At 36.0% G+C, this 6,620-nt stretch overlaps 1 long non-coding RNA gene across 1 annotated transcript; it reads left to right on the forward strand.

Annotated features, from left to right (window-relative positions):
* The first annotated feature begins 2,252 nt into the window (after positions 1-2,252).
* On the forward strand, positions 2,253-3,456 carry LOC128882264 (uncharacterized). The gene is made up of 3 exons (XR_008458325.1): positions 2,253-2,442; positions 2,537-2,637; positions 2,889-3,456. It is a non-coding gene; the product is annotated as an uncharacterized LOC128882264 (long non-coding RNA).
* The last annotated feature ends 3,164 nt before the right edge of the window (positions 3,457-6,620 follow it).

A 6,620-nucleotide genomic window follows, 5' to 3' on the forward strand; every position in this document is an offset into this window, starting at 1 on the left:
CTCCTTATACAGTCTTCATGAATATGCATTATTAGCACTTCATAATCAAAGTATATGCGTGTGTAATTGCGTGTTCTTTCAACGTGTCATTCGATTTAACGATCCAGATAACACAAAAATAACCCGAGCCACATATCGAACTCAGGCTCGCCACCAATTTCCCGTGACTAGATCTAGGGAATTTCTGTGAAACACCGCACCATTTATTCCCTAATATTGCATGAAGCTTACCTCGTATTTGTACCCTATTTATACATCGGAAAAACTTACTTCCGGAACACTTAGTCTCGATCTCCCCTAATTCTTTCATCTGATTATATTTTCATCACCTACTCTATAAAATAAATCTATGCATGGATTGCATCCGTGAGTCTCGAGCAATGGGAAACACTGACCACCAAGGTCTTCAGGCCTTGATTTCATTTCACGTCGATCTTTACACGAGAATCTCGATACCACTTTCTACGCCTTGTTCGCGATGGTTAGTCGACTAATTGGTCTCCCAAGACTTCTACTTTCGACGAGTTTGTTGTTCAACGCATAAAATGGGCTTCAAATGGGATTTGAATGGGCGTTCAAGGAATATGATTACCGCGTCGTGGTCGTGAATGTGTTACACGTGTCGTGGGTTCATCTTTAAGAATTCTAGTCACTCGAAGATTACTGTGAACAGATTTATCGACTACCGTTTCGAACTCCGTTATGCAGTGACGCATTACGCTGTATATGAGCGGCCGACAACCTTATTCGGCCCTGAGTGAAATTAAACGAATGATTTTATTCTTGCGAAGTTCTTGCAAAGTTCGTGCGTCAGTAGTATTTTGTAACACGCTAGTAAAGGAAGTTATTTATTAAAATGGGAATGGTAAAGTAGAAATTACTTGAAAAATAATGCAACTATCAGAAGCCTTGAGGAGAATTGAGGGAGAACGAGTGAAGAGGTTGGAAGAATGTTTGGTTGGAGGACGAAGAAAGACACTGGATTAAGGCTAGAAGAGAGGATTAACAACATTTATGGGCAAAACTATAGGTTTCGAATAAATCTGAAGTTTGCCGATGTGTTTGTCTCGCTTCCTTCTTTGGAAAATGTTCAAAAGAGACAAATATATCGGCACACTTCAGATTTATTCGAAGCCTAGGGTTTTGCCCATCTCTGATTAACAAGTGTCTGAAGGGGAAGCCGGTAGTAGAATTGTGCACATACATAGCCGACTTTGAAAAAATAGTAAGGAAGAAGAAAGAGAAAGGCAATGAGATTGAGGCAGATGGAAGAGTAGAGGTCGAAGAGATAGACTAACCGTAACCGTAACCTATGATAACCAAAGATTCTAGATTATAAGATTACTAAATAAGGAAAAGGGGATATAATGTAAGGGAAGGGGACAAATATAAAAACCCATAAAGGTATACATGGCAATAAAATGAACTATATACTATATAGGGTGTCCCAAAACTGTTGTAACACCTTGAAAGAGGTGGTTCAGGAGGTGATTTGAAACAACTTTTTCCTTAGCGAAAATGCTGTCCGAGGCTTCGTTGAGGAGATGTTAACGGAAAACACTGATCAATCAGAGCGCGAGTATGCCGATGGAGCGTAAGCTACGCGCTAGGACGGCCGCGCTCATTCGCTACCGCGGCCGCTCCATCGGCATACTCGCGCTCTGATTGGTCAGTGTTTTCCGTTAATATCTTCTCAACGAAGCCTCAGATAACATTTTCGCTAAGGAAAAAGTTGTTTCAAATCACCTCCCGAACCACCCCTTTCAAGGTGTTACAACAGTTTTGGGACACCCTGTATAACTATATAATGCAACTATCATTGCATTTGTATTGCGATTGCACATGTACCATTGCATTTAAAGAAAGACATGATCCTAGAAATATAGTATCTAGAGACACCATAACATCTCGACGCTAAGTACGTGAAAAATTATGTCACCGCGTATCTTTTACAGGAGAGACGGTCCAACCTAACCTGAAACTTCTTCCATTAATATCTCAACACGCCTGCAATATTTTCTAAATTTAAAAACATTTTTCTAATGTAAACCGCATATAAGCTTTCGAATAAAACCAAAATCAATAAAATCCATCCACGTACAACCGAGATTTCGTAATATCATGTCATGAATCTGTCAGAAACGGTATTTTTCGTATGATTTTCCCGTCGTCAATCCTTAGCCAATAGGAGCTAAGCAAACCCCGAGTGTCGTCCGTCGACTCTCGGAATCATTCGGTTCGACATGGTTCGTCGCGCATCGGGCGTCGAGAGTCGAAACAGATGTCATCATTCATAACCTGCCAAGTGTGAAAAGTTTTTACACTATTGCATTATTAATTATATTTATATCAGCAAAATGTTTTCAATTTAGACTTTTTATGTAGGGTTTAATAACAAATTGTAACCAGTGTTGTAAAGTATTGATCGATCTTGATTACAAGGTAAGTTGTCAAAATCTGAAGTGCCAGATACCTTTATTCATACAGAAAACTGTTTTTAATATAGATCCATACCACCAAAGTGTTTTTAATTTAGGCTTTTTATGTAGAGCTTGTGGAAACGAAGGGAGTCCACAGGATTGGAGGTTAACAAATTGCTGCCAGTATTGTAAAATATAGATCAATCTTGATTACAAGGTAAGTTGTAAAAGTCTGAATTGCCAGATACCTTTATTCATACAGAAAATTGTTTTTAATATTGTTGCGAGCACCCTTTGGATGGATCCAAGGCCTGGATCCAAAGCTACATTTAATTACATTTCTATTGTACACATTTCTATTGTAAAGTTAATTGTTATTTATTAAAGTTCTTGTTATCTCGTTATGCCAAAACTCAACAATATAGATCCATACCACCAAAGTGTTCTGAATTTAGACTTTTTATGTAGAGCTTATACAAACAAAGGGGATACAACATCCACAGGCTTGGAGGTTGTCTGGAGAAAGTTGTAGATGATGAAGCATATCCTTTCGCATTTCAATTTAGTGCTTAACTAATAATGGATCTCTTCGTTCATTTTCTCACTTCATGTTTAACATTAAAATTTTTTTCAACGAGAAAACAGATTTGCTTATATTTATGTTAATTCATAAATTGAACGAATAAATGTTTATTATTAATAAATTATATCATATGAAATATACATATATATTCGCTTTTGTACCCCGTTTCTTTTTCTTTTTTTCTATTCAATTAAAAAAATAATAATTTTGACTATTTATGTAGAGCTTATAGAAATTGTGTGGTACATCTTGTACTGCCTAAGATATTGAAGACATTTGTGATGTTTTGGCATTTTCCTCAAAATGTTTTAATAACAAAGCTATAGCTTGTTACACCTACTTAATTCATCGCATAGTCTCTTTATAAACATTTTTCCAATGTACTTGTCTGAAAAGTGGTTTTAAAGTGGGCGGTACCCTTAAGAAAATAAAAACGTTGATATTAATTATGATTATATGATTGGATGGTTACATAATTACATGATCACATGATTACATTATATGATTATGTGATTATGTTTATGATTATCACGTTCATATTTTTTTCTTTTAGGATACCTGGTCAAAATTATTATTATTTCGAATATATTGAAATTTAGTTTAAAACCACCAATATGCCAGATTTAAGGTCCAAATTCGTATCTAGACCCAATACCAGAAATATTAATTCGAGAATTAAAAAAAGCGTCCTAAACATGAATCCAGAATAAAATCTATAGGTCTCCATTTGAAAAAATTGACTTGTGCCTAATGACCTTTTTTTATTTTGTATTTGGCAAATACTTATATTATTTGAAACAGCATTTTTTTTATTATAATTTGTTTTGTTGTCTGGATAAAACGAGGTTATATTTAAAAACATTATACATTTGTTTACTCTTAAAATAGAGTCACAGAATTTTTATTCATTTTGGGCTTCGTGTAGGTAACGTAATGTCTTCATATTGATTCTTCGATAAAAAGAAAGCGAAGTTATAAGTATACTTCAGTTGTCTTTCTTCCGATACAACCCAAAATTTGTCATGTACTTCATCGAGACATAATGCGCCATTGAAGTTATGGTCGGCCTCGTTCAACTTTCATCTCTGTTATCGAGGCCAATGAATTAAATTAGTTCTAATAATAGGTGAATAATATTCTAAGCTGACAGCAAATTATCGAGTTGCGCCATTCCGATATAAGACTCAGCGACGGAAATACAATCGCCATTTGCCTGTTAACCCTTTCACGGATAAAAACTTCGTCGTAAATAGGTCAAATGTACCAACATTTCACACGTGGAAGGAAATGTAGATTACCACCTTGTTTAGGTGGTATTTTTTAATTCCGAGAAAATCGTTTAGCATGAGAATCTCAAATTCTTTTGAACTTATACTTGAATGATAAAATAATATAAATCATATTAATTAGTATCGAATGCATTAGTTACATTTTTTCTGAAGTAAAATTCAGTAAGATTCAGTAAGATTCAGTGATGCATTATAGTCGGCACATATAATGATTAAACTTTACTTTGGCGGACTTAAAATTTTTAAATTTTTATTACATAAGTCTGTAGATTTCGGCGAATGGAATCCAAAAATGCTAGTTTTCAGGCGAGGAATCCACTAATTCGGAAGTTAGGAGCAGTTAAAGGTGAACCTTTTTACCGTATTTGTCAGGCAATTCAAAAATTGAATTCGTACTCTAGGGCGGGGGAGGGGCTTCGCCCCTCCCCCTGCACCGCCTCCCCGAAAAAATAGGCCCAAACCAACTCTGTTAATTCGAAATATAGCAGTTTTCAAAAATAGGCATAATGATATAAAAGTAGTACATAATGTAGTCCGCTACCACCGAGAATCTGTTTTACCGACAGGGTATGGCTACAAGACAATATGGCGTCGAAAGTGTCAGTCAAATACGGTAAAATGCCACTTTTAACTGCTCATAACTTGTAAACTAGTGGATTCTTCGCCTTAAAACTAGCATTTCCGGATTTTTCTCGACAAAATCTACAGGATTACGTAAAAAAAACTCAAAAATTTTAGGTCCGCCAAAGTAAAGTGCAGCCAATTCATTTATTAACAGACTTTGTTCAACATTTCCATGTTCTGGTTCGTCATCAGGGGCATGTTTGAGGTTATAGAACCCACATTGGTATCGCGCAGATACATATCTAGTTTGCCACTATAATGTAATTACAAATTATTAAGTAATAGAGACACTATTCTCACATAATTGGTAGACTGTGTGTTAATCATGACTTCGGGAGAATAGGTAAAAACAGATTTATTGAAAACTTAGTGTAGCTTGTGAACATTTCTATTATACAGGGTGTCCCAGTCCAAGTGTTATGAAGCTCTAACTCCAAAACTATCGGGCGCATGCAACATTGCAAATATGGTTTTCAATATTTTGATTCCAAGAAAAGTTATCGCCGCGCAAACCTATACATTTGTTTTCTCAAATTTACACATTTTTAAAAAATTAACCATTTGGAATTTCAAAAACATCCGCGGTGTAAATTAGGCCCAACTATCAGAAAACACGTGTAAACAATTTGGATCATATCGGCCTAACCGTTTCTGAGAAAAGTGTACCTTTGTATCAAAAACCTAGGTTTTCAGGTGACGCAAAAAACTAAAAATTTGTATGTCCCGCTCGATTATCGATATAAATATTATCTAATCGTATTTCTTTTTATCAAAGTCGATTAAAACACTGCCTTTTTGATAATTTACCGTCTTCTTTACCCTAGAAAACAATAACCTATGGCTGTGACCAAGGTAACCGCGTCTCCGGTCTTCCGCAAATTTGACTGTCGTTGTTTTCTTTTCGAGGAAGTTGTCAGTTGTATTTCCTTATTTTTTTTTTACAATTTTATCGCGTTCATCTCACTAAGTTTATGTCGTCGAACTTTTTTTGTGAGAAAAAAGGAAATTTTGTAAAAAAAAATTTTTTTACCACTTCTAGTGCTCCAAATTCAATTTTCTTTGCGTAGAATTGTTCAGAATCGCTTAAATTTTAATAAAAAAATTTTTAAAAGTGATTTTTTCAATTTTTGATGTTCCAAGCCCCTTAATACCAGTTCAGTTGTAAAAAAGTCGAGTGTATTTAATATAATTTCATTATTTCATAATGTTAACTTTCCGGATGTGTAGTGTACGGTTAACCAGAGATGGGCAAAACCCTAGGCTTTGAATAAATCAGAATTTTGCCGAGACAAACACATCGGCAAACTTCAGATTTATTCGAAATCTAGGGTTTTGCCCATCACTGCTGTTGACGTTTACGGTAACTAGAACACAACTGGTGTCGCCGTATGCGCGAAAGTGTCTAGGGATATTGGAATTGGAAAGCACTAGAAGACTGGCCATTCAGGATTGATCTTTCACGTTTCAAACTATACTACCAACCGGTGAACCGGTTAATGAAGGTGGTTATATCGAAGATCGGAGGAATTCGAAGGCAAATAGACCATAGGACCATGGCGCCCGGGGAAGCCACTCCTCGTTACGTAACATGTGTAAAGAGAAAGCAAGAAGAAAGAACGAGCATCGTTCCGCGATGACTTTCTCGCGCGTTTCGGACGGCGAGTGCGTTACGTTAACGTTACGTCGCAACGCCATTCCTCGCGA

Source organism: Hylaeus volcanicus, unplaced genomic scaffold, assembly GCF_026283585.1.
Source record: "Hylaeus volcanicus isolate JK05 unplaced genomic scaffold, UHH_iyHylVolc1.0_haploid 8273, whole genome shotgun sequence".
NCBI lineage: Eukaryota > Metazoa > Arthropoda > Insecta > Hymenoptera > Colletidae > Hylaeus > Hylaeus volcanicus.